The sequence below is a fragment of the Aedes albopictus genome, chromosome 2, assembly GCF_035046485.1.
Source record: "Aedes albopictus strain Foshan chromosome 2, AalbF5, whole genome shotgun sequence".
NCBI lineage: Eukaryota > Metazoa > Arthropoda > Insecta > Diptera > Culicidae > Aedes > Aedes albopictus.
In genome coordinates, this window is record NC_085137.1 from 485090048 (window position 1) to 485109087 (window position 19040).

Genomic DNA, 19040 nt, shown 5'->3' on the forward strand with positions numbered 1-19040 from the left:
CTGGGTAGCTACCGTAAAATATTCAACATGGCGTTCTACGACGTGCAAATAGTCCGTATTGTCGGAACCTACCCTACTTTGAAGATCCTAGTTCTGGTCTCAGATTACCAAAAAAAGTTTAGGTAGTTTATGGATAGCGTTGATGCGTGAATTGCCGCATGGTAGGCGTTAGGTAACAGATAGTGTTAATTAAGATGATGTGGCACATTTCGCAAGTTACCCATTTGTGTATCACAATATAGGGTATTTTATTTTCCCAACTCACACTTGTCAGATTTTTAAACCTCTGTTACGTACGTTTACACAACTCCTCCAAATCCCAATCAACTGGCTAATCCCATCCAGGCAAACCTGGGCCGTTGTCAGCCCGTCTAGCGCACAAAACCCACCAACGAAGCTCCAGCGACAGAACCCAGACCTTGGCGCGTTCGGTCGTCGGTGTGCGGTCGGTGAAAAACTTGTGTGCCATTCCGGTAAATCACTGACTGTCTGGTGTGGTACTCGGGGTGTTGCACCAGCACCATACATAAATGGCTGGCTCTGCGCAGATGAAGTCCTGCCTGGTTGCTGGTTCGCACCAGTCAGTGTGCAGTGGCACCAGTTGTTAAGCCATCCAAACCACAATGACGACAACTGCTGCTGAACAGCTAGTCAGCCAGCGAACCAGCCAGCAGCAACACAATGGCAGTCAGTGGTGACGGCGATGACGACGCCGGCTAGGACCTCAGGACGAGTTTCAAATGGGAACACATTCACATTCACTGCTGCCGTGTGCCGTAAAACGAACGGGCCCGTAAATGGTTAATATTAAATTTATATGCTTATGGGTTTTACAACGTGTGCACCATTCCGCAGTATGGTTACGAGTGGTTCCTAATTGCCAATGTTTTCGAATATTATGGGTTCTCTTTTTGGATGATGGTGCCAGTTTCCTACTTGATTGAATATGTTTTCCTGCGTTGACACCTGGTTTTTCAGATCACCTTCCTGTAGAGAACCTAACCAGCCAAGTGCTGAAATTCTCTATAACAAAGACAAATCAATGAATCTGTAGAGAAAAACTTGCCGAAACAGATATTCATATAAAATCTTGTGACTATTATCTGTAATTCAAATAAAATCATCAAAAGTTAAGGTTTAAATCATTCGAGTTATTTAACCTTCCTTTTGCATCACGTTGGTAGCAGCTCGCTGACGTAGTGTACGGTTTGGGTCAAAAATGACCCTAATGCCAAAGGAGGGTTAAATGTTAACACCAAATGCTGGAAGCACCTTTTTACACATTGAATATTTAAAAATAGAATCACACCCCATTGTTCTTCGAAGACATATATCCATTTCTTCAAAGGTGATGATGCCCTGTTGCTAATAAAGATGTTTGCAACTTCAAAGGAGACAGAAGCCGGCTCAAATTCAATCATCACACACTGTGTGGGTGGAATACATACCAGGGAATTCCTCGTTCTTTCAATATGAGACATTCCTTTGTTTTGTGTACTTCTTATGGTGTTGTTTTCGCGACGAAGATGCTCGTACATAAACACGGAAGAGTATATAGACAGTTTTTAGACAATTGCTTCTGACTGGTAGGAGGAAATTTGTACCAAATTTCACGTGAATTTCTAGCTTCGTATGTTTTTATCGAGTTTAAATTTAGATTAATGATGTTTTATTTTTAAAGAGATATCAAATGTCATGAAAAACTCATGAGTTTTTTTTTTTCAAACAACTACAATTTCAAGCATTGATTTCGTTTCGACAAACAAATTTTCATCGAAGAACGTCACAACGGGCTTACGATATAGACTAGAATTTTCACGACAAAACAGCATTCATCATTATGATTCTTCGACTGCTAACGCCTACAACCAACGACTACCATGGCTACCAAGGACACCAGGTTGGATGTGGTCTGTTCTCCACCGTACCAGGAAAAGGATATAGCTCTTGCACAGTGAAAACAATGCGTTGGCTGCTGGAAACGGAAATATGAAGGAAGAATGTGGTTAGCTGGCGACAGCACCACCATACGGATAAGAATGGAATGTGTTTTGAAGAGAAGGATGGTACATCCGGTGTGGTTGCTTCGAGTGAAGATTCAAACGAATTGCATCTGCAACCACCGGGTAGGCGGTCATATAGGATGTTTCAATACACATTCATATGCTGCAATTGATCACTCAACACGTCTACCAGCGTCGATTCCGGAGACAATAACTGTCTGAGCGTTTGTAGGTTTAGATTTCATAGACATTTCAAGAATGCTTACTTAAACTTTATTTGAAAGTAGGAGCAACCAGTCGGCTTCTTTGCATCATCTCGATATCAGATGAGAAATTTCAATTGAAAACCAACAGAAGAATGAGGAAGCTTAAGGTGAACCTACATATCGATAAAATAGAAATAGACAGAGAAGACAGAGAAGACAGAGAAGACAGAGAAGACTGAGAAGACAGAGAAGACAGAGAAGACAGAGAAGACAGGGAAGACAGAAAAGACAGAGAAGACAGAGAAGACAGAGAAGACAGGGAAGACAGAAAAGAAAGAGAAGACAGAGAAGACAGATAAGACAGAGAAGACAAAAAAGACAGAGAAGACAGAGAAGACAGAGAAGACAGAGAAGACAGAGAAGACAGAGAAGACAGAGAAGACAGAGAAGACAGAGAAGACAGAGAAGACAGAGAAGACAGAGAAGACAGAGAAGACAGAGAAGACACAGAAGACAGAAAAGACAGAGAAGACAGAGAAGACAGAGAAGACAGAGAAGACAGAGAAGACAGAGAAGACAGAGAAGACAGAGAAGACAGAGAAGACAGAGAAAACAGAGAAGACAGAGAAGACAGAGAAGACAGAGAAGACAGAGGAGAAAGAGAAGACAGAGAAGGCAGAGAAGACAGAGAAGACAGAGAAGACAGAGAAGACAGAGAAGACAGAGAAGACAGAGAAGACAGAGAAGACAGAGAAGACAGAGAAGACAGAGAAGACAGAGAAGACAGAGAAGACAGAGAAGACAGAGAAGACAGAGAAGACAGAGAAGACAGAGAAGACAGAGAAGACAGATAAGACAGAGAAGACAGAGAAGACAGAGAAGACAGAGAAGACAGAGAAGACAGAGAAGACAGAGAAGACAGAGAAGACAGAGAAGACAGAGAAGACAGAGAAGACAGAGAAGACAGAGAAGACAGAGAAGACAGAGAAGACAGAGAAGACAGAGAAGACAGAGAAGACAGAGAAGACAGAGAAGACAGAGAAGACAGAGAAGACAGAGAAGACAGAGAAGACAGAGAAGACAGAGAAGACAGAGAAGACAGAGAAGACAGAGAAGACAGAGAAGACAGAGAAGACAGAGAAGACAGAGAAGACAGAGAAGACAGAGAAGACAGAGAAGACAGAGAAGACAGAGAAGACAGAGAAGACAGAGAAGACAGAGAAGACAGAGAAGACAGAGAAGACAGAGAAGACAGAGAAGACAGAGAAGACAGAGAAGACAGAGAAGACAGAGAAGACAGAGAAGACAGAGAAGACAGAGAAGACAGAGAAGACAGAGAAGACAGAGAAGACAGAGAAGACAGAGAAGACAGAGAAGACAGAGAAGACAGAGAAGACAGAGAAGACAGAGAAGACAGAGAAGACAGAGAAGACAGAGAAGACAGAGAAGACAGAGAAGACAGAGAAGACAGAGAAGACAGAGAAGACAGAGAAGACAGAGAAGACAGAGAAGACAGAGAAGACAGAGAAGACAGAGAAGACAGAGAAGACAGAGAAGACAGAGAAGACAGAGAAGACAGAGAAGACAGAGAAGACAGAGAAGACAGAGAAGACAGAGAAGACAGAGAAGACAGAGAAGACAGAGAAGACAGAGAAGACAGAGAAGACAGAGAAGACAGAGAAGACAGAGAAGACAGAAAAGACAGAGAAGACAGAGAAGACAGAGAAGACAGAGAAGACAGAGAAGACAAAGAAGACAGAGAAGACAGAAAAGACAGAGAAGACAGAGAAGACAGAGAAGACAGCGAGAAGAGAGAGAAAATATAGAAGACAGAGAAGGAAGAGAAGACGGAGAAGACAGAGAAGACAAAGAAGACAGAGAAGACAGAGAAGACAGAGAAGACAGCAAGAAGAGAGAAAAAATATAGAAGACAGAGAAGGAAGAGAAGACGGAGAAGACAGAGAAGACAGATAAGACAGAGAAGACAGAGAAGACAGAGAAGACAGAGAAGACAGAGAAGACAGAGAAGACAGAGAAGACAGAGAAGACAGAGAAGACAGAGAAGACAGAGAAGACAGAGAAGTCAGAGAAGACAGAGAAGACAGAGAAGACAGCGAGAAGAGAGAGAAAACATAGAAGACAGAGAAGGAAGAGAAGACGGAGAAGACAGAGAAGACAGAGAAGACAGATAAGACAGATAAGACAGAGAAGACAGAGAAGACAGAGAAGACAGAGAAGACAGAGAAGACAGAGAAGACAGAGAAGACAGAGAAGACAGAGAAGACAGAGAAGACAGAGAAGACAGAGAAGACAGAGAAGACAGAGAAGACAGAGAAGACAGAGAAGACAGAGAAGACAGAGAAGACAGAGAAGACAGAGAAGACAGAGAAGACAGAGAAGACAGAGAAGACAGAGAAGACAGAGAAGACAGAGAAGACAGAGAAGACAGAGAAGACAGAGAAGACAGAGAAGACAGAGAAGACAGAGAAGACAGAGAAGACAGAGAAGACAGAGAAGACAGAGAAGACAGAGAAGACAGAGAAGACAGAGAAGACAGAGAAGACAGAGAAGACAGAGAAGACAGAGAAGACAGAGAAGACAGAGAAGACAGAGAAGACAGAGAAGACAGAGAAGACAGAGAAGACAGAGAAGACAGAGAAGACAGAGAAGACAGAGAAGACAGAGAAGACAGCGAGAAGAGAGAGAAAACATAGAAGACAGAGAAGGAAGAGAAGACGGAGAAGACAGAGAAGACAGAGAAGACAGATACGACAGATAAGACAGAGAAGACAGAGAAGACAGAGAAGACAGAGAAGACAGAGAAGACAGAGAAGACAGAGAAGACAGAGAAGACAGAGAAGACAGAGAAGACAGAGAAGACAGAGAAGACAGAGAAGACAGAGAAGACAGAGAAGACAGAGAAGACAGAGAAGACAGAGAAGACAGAGAAGACAGAGAAGACAGAGAAGACAGAGAAGACAGAGAAGACAGCGAGAAGAGAGAGAAAACATAGAAGACAGAGAAGACAGAGAAGACGGAGAAGACAGAGAAGACAGAGAAGACAGATAAGACAGATAAGACAGAGAAGACAGAGAAGACAGAGAAGACAGAGAAGACAGAGAAGACAGAGAAGACAGAGAAGACAGAGAAGACAGAGAAGACAGAGAAGACAGAGAAGACAGAGAAGACAGAGAAGACAGAGAAGACAGAGAAGACAGAGAAGACAGAGAAGACAGAGAAGACAGAGAAGACAGAGAAGACAGAGAAGACAGAGAAGACAGAGAAGACAGAGAAGACAGAGAAGACAGAGAAGACAGAGAAGACAGAGAAGACAGAGAAGACAGAGAAGACAGAGAAGACAGAGAAGACAGAGAAGACAGAGAAGACAGAGAAGACAGAGAAGACAGAGAAGACAGAGAAGACAGAGAAGACAGAGAAGACAGAGAAGACAGAGAAGACAGAGAAGACAGAGAAGACAGAGAAGACAGAGAAGACAGAGAAGACAGAGAAGACAGAGAAGACAGAGAAGACAGAGAAGACAGAGAAGACAGAGAAGACAGAGAAGACAGAGAAGACAGAGAAGACAGAGAAGACAGAGAAGACAGAGAAGACAGAGAAGACAGAGAAGACAGAGAAGACAGAGAAGACAGAGAAGACAGAGAAGACAGAGAAGACAGAGAAGACAGAGAAGACAGAGAAGACAGAGAAGACAGAGAAGACAGAGAAGACAGAGAAGACAGAGAAGACAGAGAAGACAGAGAAGACAGAGAAGACAGAGAAGACAGAGAAGACAGAGAAGACAGAGAAGACAGAGAAGACAGAGAAGACAGAGAAGACAGAGAAGACAGAGAAGACAGAGAAGACAGAGAAGACAGAGAAGACAGAGAAGACAGAGAAGACAGAGAAGACAGAGAAGACAGAGAAGACAGAGAAGACAGAGAAGACAGAGAAGACAGAGAAGACAGAGAAGACAGAGAAGACAGAGAAGACAGAGAAGACAGAGAAGACAGAGAAGACAGAGAAGACAGAGAAGACAGAGAAGACAGAGAAGACAGAGAAGACAGAGAAGACAGAGAAGACAGAGAAGACAGAGAAGACAGAGAAGACAGAGAAGACAGAGAAGACAGAGAAGACAGAGAAGACAGAGAAGACAGAGAAGACAGAGAAGACAGAGAAGACAGAGAAGACAGAGAAGACAGAGAAGACAGAGAAGACAGAGAAGACAGAGAAGACAGAGAAGACAGAGAAGACAGAGAAGACAGAGAAGACAGAGAAGACAGGGAAGACAGAGAAGACAGAGAAGACAGAGAAGACAGAGAAGACAGAGAAGACAGAGAAGACAGAGAAGACAGAGAAGACAGAGAAGACAGAGAAGACAGAGAAGACAGAGAAGACAGAGAAGAAAGAGAGAACGGAGAAGACAGAGAGAAAGGAGAAGACAGAGAAGACAGAGAAGACAGAGAAGACAGAGAAGACAGAGAAGACAGAGAAGACAGAGAAGACAGAGAAGACAGAGAAGACAGAGAAGACAGAGAAGACAGAGAAGACAGAGAAGACAGAGAAGACAGAGAAGACAGAGAAGACAGAGAAGACAGAGAAGACAGAGAAGACAGAGAAGACAGAGAAGACAGAGAAGACAGAGAAGACAGAGAAGACAGAGAAGACAGAGAAGACAGAGAAGACAGAGAAGACAGAGAAGACAGAGATGGCAGAGAAGACAGAGAAGACAGAGAAGACAGAGAAGACAGAGAAGACAGAGAAGACAGAGAAGACAGAGAAGACAGAGAAGACAGAGAAGACAGAGAAGACAGAGAAGACAGAGAAGACAGAGAAGACAGAGAAGACAGAGAAGACAGAGAAGACAGAGAAGACAGAGAAGACAGAGAAGACAGAGAAGACAGAGAAGACAGGGAAGACAGAGAAGACAGAGAAGACAGAGAAGACAGAGAAAACAGAGAAGACAGATAAAAAAAGAATTACTTAAAACAAAGAAGTTACACAGTTTGATGATTAAACGGCACGCGTTAAGAAAACTTAAGAAAAGTAATGGAAAATAAAGACCCAGTATTAGACAATAACAAAAAAGACAAACAAAAATCAAGAAAAGGCAATATATACGACAAAAAGGATGCCACTAGAGCCTGCTATTTGCGAAGGAATTCCAAAAACACGATGCTTGCAACATCTTTAGAAAGCAACATATCAAGCTAATCTCTCAATAATTTCAAATTCCTCGTTGCGCACGAGAGCGTGAAAACCGTACACGCCGCGAGAGACGACCAAGCACGCGGCTTTACGATGAAGCATCGAATTTCGCGCGAACGCCAAGACGCCACCGTCGTCGTCGCCGGTTTTCTTTTGCATCATTGTCGCCTCTCGCTCTCGCCATCCGCCGTCCGCGAGTCACAGCCGCAGAGCAAACAGCGTTATAAACAAACACTCTCGTCGTTCTCCCACGCACCAACCGACACGACGACGGACGACGCTAGGTCGCGACTTGGATGCCGGCGACGCTGAAGCGTCGCCAAAACAAAGTACCACGCGGTCCGGTCTCTCTTCCTCAATCCCTCAAATTTCCCCCATCAACAGGAACAGCATCAGCCGGCTTTGTTGTTTACTTTGGGGTTTGGGAGGTTGGGTACGGCACTCACTCTCCCATGATGGGAGCAAACATGTTGCGCAGCATATGCAAATGTTGGGGAGCTCGCGCTGCGAGTGAGAGGGATTCCCCAAAATACGGAGAGATCACCCAACAACGCAACAAGAACCACCAAAGCAATACGGATCGGCGGGTGCTCCATCGTCGTCAGTCTACAGTGTGTCCTCGGTACGGTCGCATCGGGTCTGTGTTACTTCCACTAGGGTAGTCCTTTTGGTAGTGTCTCCTTCTATTTTAGTTCGTTAGCGGATTGCGTTGAAGTGAGTAGTTTTGTGTGGAGTTTTGGGGGTTTTGACGACGTTTGAAGATTTGGGTTTGAGTGGATGCTTTTGGCGGATTGTGGAAGCGAAATTGTTCGTCCTTATTGAGTGAGGTGTGCAACTTTTGGGAAGTGTCTACAAAGTCGACGTTTTAAAACCGAGATGAAGAATCTGCATCCGAGTGCTGCATGAGTGCGACTGGAAATCTGTTACATCGGAAAAACTATCTGTTTCAGTCTTGGACAATTCAGAACGGAATGTTTTGCTTTGCCCCAAAGCAATTTTGAATTGTAGTTCAAAACTGAAAAAGCCAGTAATTCGGAAGACGAAGAAAAATGTTATCAGTAGTGAATAAAATGAAGAATGTGAAATGAAAATTTCCGGCTATTGCTCATTAGTGAAATTCCGTTAGTGAAGTTATTTATAGTGAAATAATAAGTTCAAGTTTTGGATCTGAATTTGAATACTCCAATCAGGCTCAGCGCCTTCAGCAGTATCTGCTTCGCACTGCACAGCTACGGAGCTGGTGAAACAGTACTAACTCTTCAATAGAGCAAGAATTAATTACAAAATTACAACCGCCAGGATCAAGATTTCAAATGGGATCAACTTTCTGCGGCAAGGGAAACGACATCGACACACAACAACGAAAGCTGGATTACTACAGGTTACTGGAAGTGTGAATAACGGACGACAATGTTGTTAATATGTTATTGGTTTGGTACTAAAATACAGTGGTGACCCGATTTTATCAACCTATTTTAATAAAAAAAAGTGTTTTTGATTCAGCATTACCGTTTTATGTTTTCTATTATTTTTGTTTTTTTTTTGCGTCATAGTGAAATTACGTTATGAAAACACTTGTTTCTAGCGTTACGTCCCAACAGGAATAGATCCTGCTCCTAAGATTGATGTAGAATGAGCGCTTCCATAATTATTATCTGAGAGCTATATTTGCCAGTTGACCATTTAGCATTCGTATATCGTGTTGCAGGTACGTTAGTACGCTACGATCCAACCATTTAGCCTAATATAGTATCAAATAGCGTCTTTTTTCGAAATCAAGAGATTTCTCTAGGCATTCCTGTAGTTCCAGGAATCCCTGCTGAAATCCTCTAACAATTGGCTTCTTTAGCAATCTTGAGATAATTCCATATTCTGAATCTGAACGCCAAACTGGGCCGACATCCAAATTCCATGTATGTTGGTGCCTGGGAACCTGTTTAAAAATAAATATGAAGTTTATATGGGAGCGGCGGGTTTTGTACTGAGCGCAGCTGTCAAAAAGTGGTATCAAAAAATCTGTTTAAAATTGCAAAATAGAGTTCTTAAATCCTGGAAATTCACAGTGACTCCAAAAAGCGTGCTCGTTTGTAAAAAACTAAAACAATATTTGAAAAAAAAAACAATTACTTTGAGATTTTCTCCTTGAATTTGTTCAAGGATTCCTCCAGATATTCTGTACAGCCCAACTAACAATCGCCAAGACGGGCGGCTGTTCGGGCTCGAAAGAAGTTGATCATCAATATTAATTTCTATTCCCGATCAGCCTAGATAGCCGTGTAGTGTCGGTAGCAGTTCCTTCAACTGGCTAAGAATAACACTACGGACCGTCTGTTCCGGTGGTAAGAGTCCACTAACAGGTGACCCCTAATTCATGGTGTCAAGCGGCTTAATGCGTACCGTGCCTAGGAATGAATGGTTAGGGGGGTCTAATAAAAACCTAGCCGCTAACGGTGCCTGTGGAGTACCAGGGCACCCTCCACAGTATTTTTGCCCTTACTGTGTTAAACGGAGCAATGACGCAGTGGACCTAATTTGTCTCCGGGATAATCGGCTACTTTTCTTAAGTCTCAATTCCGAGGCTTAACAAAAGTGGGTAAATGTATGTTCATGTTCATGACTGGAATCAAGTTTGTACAGGTAAACCTTCATCACGCAAAAGGTGCTTCTGCTGTGTTGAGTCGAAGGTTTAAAAAAGAAGGGCTGGAAGTGGCGGTAATTCAAGAGCCATGGTCCAATAAACGAAAGATTCTTGGTGTTCTGACACAAAATAGTAAACTGTTTTATGATGAGCAACAAGATTCTCCCAGAACTGCTGTCCTAGTACGTAAAACGTTAAAATGTTATCCTATTACAGAGTTTATCAGAAGGGACATTGTTGCGGTCATGGTAGAGGTACCAACCACTAGGGGTAAAACTGAGATCGCTGTGGCTTCAGCTTACTTTCCTGGTGATGTTCCTGGGGTACCTCCTCCTGAGATCGCATCATTTGTTCAATTCTGTAAAGAAAACAGCAAATCGTTCATCATTGGCTGTGACGCCAATGCGCATCACACGGTTTGGGGTAGTACGGATATTAACAGTCGAGGTGAGTCACTATTAGAGTATCTGTCTTCGAACAATATAGACATTTGTAATAATGGTGATAAACCTACTTTCTTAAATGCAATCAGACAAGAGGTCTTGGATCTAACACTGTGCAACGCTGCAATCTTTGACAATATCACAAACTGGCACGTGTCAGATGAGATTTCTCTATCTGATCATAAACACATAATCTTCAATTGGAGCGGTGGAGATTATTCTAGAACTGCATTTAGAAATCCTAGGAAGACAAACTGGGATCAATATGTGGAATTGTTGAATTCGCATTCATTTACAATGGAGGAAACTATCGATTCAACCCAAAAGTTGGAATCATTTTCTCAAAGAGTAAATGAAAGTATCATCAATTCCTTTAACAGCAGTTGTCCCACCATACAATCGTCTTCTACTAGAGACGTGCCATGGTGGAACTTTAAACTGGATCGCCTAAGAAAATTTTCTCGTAAAATGTTCAATAGAGCGAAACAAACGGGAGATTGGACTCAGTATAGGAAAGCCCTGACTGAGTACAACAACGAAATTCGAAAATCTAAAAGAAAATCTTGGGTGCTGACATGTGAAAACATAAACAGTACTCCTGTAGTTGCTAGACTACAAAAAACGCTTGCAAAAGATCATGCAAATGAATTGGGAAATCTGAAGCGTGACGATGGAGCTTTTACCAAAACTCCTCGTGAAACTTTGGATTTAATGATGGAAACCCATTTTCCAGGTTCGGTTCTAAGTGTGGATTCCAATGATACTATATCTCTGGAAGGTGAAGGATGTCCTAGTATAAACTCAATGGAGTCAAATAGTACAGTTAACACCGCCTCAGATTTAGCTGATGAAATCTTCACGAAGGCCAGAGTGGAAAATGCGATAAGATCTTTTCAGCCTTTTAAATCTGCAGGAGTTGATGGGATATTTCCAGCACTGATTCAAAACGGAGAAACGGTGTTGGTTCCATCACTAATTGAGATGTTCAAGGCTAGTTTGAGATTGAATTTCGTTCCATCAAAATGGAGACTTGTAAAAGTTATCTTTATCCCGAAAAAGGGGAAACGAGATAAAACTCATCCGAAAGCATATAGACCAATTAGTCTTTCTTCAGTTTTGTTGAAGACTATGGAAAAGGTTTTGAAGGATTTTATCAATTCTTCTTACATAAAAGAGCATCCCCTGTCTGACTTCCAGTTTGCTTATCAATCTGGTAAGTCAACGGTTACGGCACTTCACTCGCTAGTAACAAAGGTGGAAAAAACGTTTTCAGCAAAAGAAATAGCTCTATGCGCCTTTTTAGATATAGAAGGAGCATTTGATAATGCCTCCTATTCATCTATGAAGCGTGCCATGGAGAATAAAAACTTCGACCAATGTATCATACATTGGATTCATACTGTGCTTGCAAAAAGAGAAATCACTTCTGAGCTGGGAAGTTCTTCTATAACAGTAAGGGCAACAAAGGGTTGCCCTCAAGGAGGAGTCCTCTCACCACTAATGTGGTCCTTAGTTGTAGACGATCTTCTAAGAAGCTTGAAGGAAAGAGGTTTCGAAGTTGTGGGCTTTGCAGACGATATAGTCATAATAGTGAGAGGAGAGTATGACGAAACTGTTTCGGAGAGAATGCAAAGGGCCCTAAACTATACACATTCATGGTGTATTAAGGAGGGCCTTAGCATCAACCCGTCAAAAGTCGTAATTGTCCCTTTCACTAGGAGAAGGAAAATCAACCCAAAAGCTTTTCGGCTTGGAGGGATACAAATTCATCCTAGTGATCGAGTCAAGTACTTAGGTTTGATTCTGGATGCCAAACTGAACTGGAATGCTCAAATTGAGTCCGTGATCGGTAAGGCAACAAGTGCGTTCTGGTTATGCTCCAAAACTATTGGCAGGAAGTGGGGCTTGAAACCAAAAATGATAATGTGGATTTATACTGCCATAATCCGCCCAAAAGTGACGTATGCTTCGTTTGTCTGGTGGCCAAAAACAAAAGAGGCTACCACGCAATCAAAGCTTGCGAAAATTCAACGTCTTGCGTCCATTGCTGTTACAGGAGCGATGCGTAGCACTCCATCAAAAGCTTTAGATGCGATTCTCAATCTGCTACCTTTGCACGAGTACGTGCAATTAGAAGCAGAAAAGGAATTGCTGAGACTTGAACGAGTTGAAAAGTTTATGCCAGGTGATCTTGTAGGTCACCTGAGCATTTCACAATACTTCCAAAATAGGCCAGTAATGAAAATGATTAAAGACTGGATGAAACCTGTCTAGAACCATGATGTTCCTTACAAGTTGCACGAAACAACTCGTGCAGATTGGGAAGTCGGAGGTCCCACTGTTCGTCAAGGATCAATCAAATTCTATACAGATGGCTCAAAAGTTGGAATAAAAACGGGAGCAGGAATCTACGGCCCTGGAATACAAACATCAGTGGCGATGGGACACTATCCTACGGTGTTTCAAGCAGAGATTCTTGCTATTTTGAAATGCGCAAATATCTGCCTTGAGAGAAAATACAGATATGCAAATATTTGTATTTTCTCAGATAGTCAAGCTGCACTAAAAGCATTGTGCGCTTACAAATGTACTTCAAAGCTTGTCTGGGAATGCATTCTTTCACTGCGCAGGCTGTGCCAAGGGAACTCAGTAAACTTATACTGGGTTCCAGGTCACTGCGGCATTGAAGGGAATGAAATGGCAGACGAGCTTGCTAAAAGTGGTTCCAATTTACAATTTGTTGGTCCAGAACCATTCTGCGGAATATCAAACTGTACAATTAAAATGGATCTGAAATGCTGGGCTGAGCAGAGGGTGATATCCAATTGGATGGATGTCAAAAATTGCAATCAGTCAAAACGATTTATAACACCAAACGCTTATAAAACCAAAAAGCTCTTAGAGCTCAACAAGAGAGCTCTATGTACATACACTGGCCTAGTAACTGGACACTGTCCGAGCAGGTATCACTTGAAAAATATTGGCCAGATTCAGAGTGATATCTGTCGTTTCTGTAATACGGAACGTGAAACCTCGGAACATCTGCTTTGCAGTTGTGGTGCTTTATACATGCGCAGGCAAAGATTTCTAAATAGTGGTTGCTTGCAACCCAGTGAGATCTGGTCTGCAGAACCTGGGAAGGTCTTGGGTTTATTAATTCCATTGCACCTGACTGGGAGACGACGCGTCGTGGCAGAAGCTGATTACTTGACACATGGTAATTAGCTGGCTAGATGCGAATATCAAAACGGGACATGCCACAAAAGTTCAGCTTATTGGACGCAGTGGCTTAAATTCCCCAACAGGGGAGGAAAAAAAAAAAAACAATCGCCAGCCGCAAACAAGCATGCATGCTGAATTGTTGCTTTATGATAGTAATTATAGCTGAACTAAAATTATACTGTACACATAACTGTACAAATGCTATTTCAATTGAAAAAGTAGCCAATGCTCAACTTTTCGTATTGGTATTTAACACTTTTCAAGCGTTAAATAAGATTTTTATTCGACTCGCAGTAATTCCTTTACAACATAGTTTAACAAGACCTTTTCCTGCTTCCTGTTAAGTTCATGTAGAAACAGGCACATGTATCTGTATAATGTGTTTTTCACAAGTCAAATAAGCGCTTTCGTTTCATCATACTTCGACTTAGAGTACATGATGAAAACCACATGTTTTTTACTGAACAACAGCTGAATTAATCTATTGTTCAGTCGTTAACCATTACGTTCTGTGCTAATTCACCACTGCTGGATAGGAGCCGAATTCTGATCATTAATAAACCACGAGAAGTTTATGTTTTGATTTGAGCGCTGCAATCCATCATCTCTAGGATGGCGCAGATAGGAAGACATGCGGCTGGCAATCGACGGGTCTCGAGTTCGAATCTGAATTTAGGTAAATTTATGTGTAGTTATTATTTCACGATAGTTGTTCGCAGCATTAACTGCCAATAATAAACTCTCGGGGAAATTGAAAAATTTTGCCTTTTATTTAATTTTAATCATTTTTGCTAGAGCTGAATAACAGCTTTACTATGTAGTTGTTAAACGATTTAACAACAAACAGTTCAGTTGGTACACAACACTATGCTTTATAGTTTCTCCAAATGTGTGTGAACAAAACCCGAACAAAGGTTGTGTCTGAAAATTATCCAAATGTTATTCAGCATCATGCTGAATCAAATCGCTTGTAAAATGAGTGATTGTTAGTTGGGAGGGGTTCCTCTAGGAATTCTTCATGGGGTTCTTCCAGAAAACCTCCTCTTGGGATTCCTTCTGTGATTAGTCTATGTATTCCTCCAGGAGTATCTCCAGGAATTCTTGGATAGACTCTTCCATAGAGGAACTCTTCTATAGAATACTTTAGAAATTCCTCTTGTGATACCTCTACGAATTATTTTTCTATGTATTTCTCCAATAATTGGGTTGTTTAGGGAATAAAATATTACTATTTTCTATAACCTAATCGAAAGAGCCATTTTTTCTGGGATCCATCCAGGAGTTCCTCCTGTGGTTTTACCAGGAATTTGTGCTGGAATTCTTCCAGGAAATGGTCCTTAAATTATTCTATTAGCTCCTCTGGTGATTGTTCCAAGAATTTATCCATTTCCTCTTGCAAGAATTCATCCAGCAACTTTATCAAATGATTCTTTCAGAAACTCTCATGAAATTCCTCATGAGATTCTTCCAACAGTTCTAGCTGGAATTTCTAAAGAAGTTAATGCTGCGATTCATCCAGAATGTTGCTGCAATTCAAAAAGGGATCCCTTCATGGATTTCTGCAGAAAGTCCTCTTGAGATTTCTATGTGGATTTCTTCAAGGGATTTCTCCAGAAATTGCTTCTGAGATTTTTCTAGGGATACCTCCAGGAGCGCCTGGATTCCTTCAGGATTTTCACTAGTATTCTTCTAGGAATCCCTCCAAAACGTATGCTGACATTCATCTAGATTCAATAAATTCCTCTAAAGGTTTTTTTCTGGTTTTCTCCAGTGATTTCTCTGAAGATTTCTTCAGAGAAACATTTTGATCCAGGCATTATGCGTTGTAAAGTTTCTGAAGATATGTTTGGTGTGATTCGTGTTCCGCAAACGAAAACTTCTCTGGCGTAACTCTACCTTTTCTCAAGTAATCTGTCGTTTAAATAAAGTGAGTTATATCTCGAAGGGAATAATCCCGAGACGCTCGCTGGGGATTATACCTAACAGGCCTGGCCAACAGGGGTTCCTAAACTCTTCTTTACAGGGTCGGCTTTTCGCGTTGATCAGAAGTTCAAAACCAATATACTTAATCTTTTTAATCACTTTATTTATTGGCTACCGTTGATCGTATCGGCTATCGCAGACTGTTGCTTTCACGTGGGCTGCCAGACAGGGTTTGCGTACACCTGGCTTTAGGATGAACACTCCAGGTGGGTAACGTGTCGCCATCTCCATTGACTGCTTGCTCTTAGCTAATCCGGAGCGGACGGTATGGCTTGAAAGTAGGAACCAGGTCCTAGCCGGAACTCCACGGGTTAGACTGACTCAATTGAATCCCAACCTAAAGTAGAGGTTTCTTTTCTTTTAAGTGGCCAATAACTATGGCTATCACACTAGTTCACTTCACTGAACTTCAAACTGGCTATGGGCCTTTAAGGTGGCACTAGTTATCCGGGTTATAATCTTCCGACGGTGTTGATCACTTGAGATCTCGAGTGGAAAAGAACCCTTTAATCTGATTTACTCTTGGCAAACCTTAATGCATACATCCCCACCCCAACCACCATTCATTCCTTCTTATCCCCTTCCACGAATCCTTTCGATCCTTTCAATCACTTCTTTATTCCTACCACCTCTTTCCCAGATAACACGAACTCTTATATGATGTTGAATAGGATGCAAAAGTGGAGGCCATATGCGGGAGTGGGTTTTATAGTTATTCTTGTTGGGTATTGCTGATTTATAGACTTTCATACAATACTAGCTGTACCCGGCAAACTTTGTCTAGCCTACTGCGTTTTTTGACGTTTCAAGTTTCGGGGATCGCCATCTTTTGTTAACGTGATCGTTTGTTCGCACTTCTTTTTTCTTAACGTTTTGCATCCTTAGAGGCTGAACATCAACTATGACGAATTTGAGGTACTATAGCCATAACTGGCACACTAAGCCCTATGAATTGAAACCCCCTGCCGCTGCCGAACTAAAGGGTGAACAAAATATCTTTTGTTGGATTTCTATCTGACAGACAGCCCGTCAACCAAACAGGCGCGTTGTATTGACATATCTTACCATGGAATTTCCATTGCTAAAGTCAATTCACAGCTTTACCAGAAATTGAAGGTTGTCGACTTTCAATCTCAAAATTGTTATAAAAAAATTATTATCTCTTCATGAAAAATTGGATAAGATGACCAACAAAAACATTAACAGCTTACTGAATTCTTTGAACATTTCAATGTCAACAGATAATAACTATTTAACTTGAACACTGCCATTTATACTGTGATAGATGGTGTGCTTTTTCAACCCCTTTTTAGTTCAAATGATGGCTATGATCATCATATTTTTCTTCTCCTTATTCTTCTTCTTCTTTCTCTTCTGCGTCTTTTTAAATCAGAGCTTTATCTGCCAATGATCAATTTACATATTGTGGTAGGCACGAAGATTCTCCATGCACAAGGAAGTCAAGGAGATAAGTTACTGAACCGACCGGGAATCGAACCCATCGCCCCCAGCATGCCTTTACAGCTGTGGCTATAGGAGCCCTTATGAGCATGAACATGAGCTGTATAACCTGAAAAGAGGGAAAAAGTAGATTGAAAGATATAAAGTGGTAAAGGGCGATTTCAACATAAATGAAAATACGTCATCGCACCCAACCGTACATCCTCACAGCTTCCTCTAAATTAGTTTCTCGTGAATCACCGGCTTCACGCGTATCTAACAAATAAGATTTGTGATCTCAAACAACGAGCCAAACAAGATTTCAAACGACAATAACTTTTTGTTCTCCCAAAGAAATAAAAAACAATTCAAACATCTCAAACTTTTCTGCCACTGATGATGATAACCCAATCTTCGGCCAAAAACCTTTTTTTCCCGTTCACTTTTCTTCACCTTGGCTTGGCCCTCCAGCCGGATCCGAATCACCATTCGCACCGGTCGACGTCGTACACAAAAGTTTGTGTAAACAATTTCCGCAAACAAAACCCCTCTCGTACTCACAAAGAATAAGCGAGCACACGCAATTCCATTCTTCCTTTGAAATCTCCGCACCTAGGAGGAAAAACTGCCGTTTGCACTCTCATTGCCAGCCACCGACATCATCACAACAATCACACACCGTTCAAAGTCAGAACCGATCCGGAGAAAAAAATCTCAAAGCATAAGCATCATCAGCGCAGCGCCATCGCCAGCGGTCCACGCGCCTCGAGGGTATACCGCGCTCTTGGGCTTCGCATCGTCCATCTCTATCCGGTCCAGCTCCGTTATTCCATCAGCGCAAGAATAAACATCACATTTCCGCACACTGAAAACGAACCTCCCGTGTGGGTGTTCTTCCGGGTGCCACCCAACCAAAGAAAACGGACGAGTGGACTGAGACGAGGGGGTGTAACTTTCACTTTCACGCTTTGGGGCCTCCTCCAGCCACCGGGAATATCATTGCACTTGATCTAAATTGCCCTCCCTCTCGTTCTCCGACATCTTCTTCTAGATGGGACGACGGCGACGACAACGGAGAGGCAAAGGAGAACGCGAATCATTTTTCGAAAGGTCGTTGCAGATTAACCAGAGACAATCGGACGTACACCGACAAAATTGCTATCGAACTGGGGCATGGATTCTAAGGGAATGTGTCTGGGGGTGTTTCGTCTGTTTGACTTTCGATACACTGGTCCGCCCATCGGGCCTTCAGCGCCCCACGCCTTCTTGTACCAACCGGATCAGTAGCAAACACCAGCTGGGCATGGTTGTTATCCGGCATTCTTTAAACATGCCCTGCCTACCGTATCCTTCCGGCTTTGACCACCTGCTGGATGCTGGGTTCGCCGTAAAGTGCAGCGATCTCGTTGTTCATCCTTCTCCGCCACACACCGTTCTCCTGCACACCGCCGAAGATCGTCCTTAGCACGCGTCACTCGAAAACTCCGAGTGCTTGTAGGTCCTCCTCGTGCATTGTCCATGTCTCGTATCCGTAGAGGACCTCCTACCTAGACGAACCCGGTCGTGTTCGGTTTCAGCCTGTCAGCATAAACTTTATTTTGGATGCATTCGCCAACAGTTCAGCCTTAGCGGCTTTGCGTTTCAGCTGGGTGTACAGATCTGCCACCGCACCGTTCCAAATGTTCTGTCGATAATGTCCATGTCGTCCACATAGTGAACATATTGACCGGATTTTGTGAAAATCGTACCCCGGCTCGTCGCATTACACCTTCCAGAGCAAATGAAGAGTTCTCATCAGAACTGTCTTAAAGAATACTTCCAGGGATTCTAATCAAATTACCTTCTACAGTTTTCTTTAAGATTTTCTTCTGGAATTCTTCTAGAAATTTCACGACAAAAA

General features: G+C 42.3%; 1 protein-coding gene across 11 annotated transcripts in view; it reads left to right on the forward strand.

Moving 5' to 3' along the window:
• The first annotated feature begins 7901 nt into the window (after window positions 1-7901).
• The window catches only part of LOC109424340 (collagen alpha-1(XVIII) chain), a 1002865-nt gene continuing 991726 nt past the window's right edge, over window positions 7902-19040 (forward strand). For 5 of the 11 annotated variants that reach the window (XM_062854153.1, XM_062854155.1, XM_062854158.1 and 2 more), the window contains exon 1: window positions 7903-8128. The gene's annotated coding sequence lies outside the window, so the exon portion shown is untranslated. Of the gene's footprint in view, window positions 8129-19040 lie in introns of all 11 variants that reach the window. The other 6 variants (XM_062854154.1, XM_062854161.1, XM_062854156.1 and 3 more) reach the window with 2 other exon arrangements.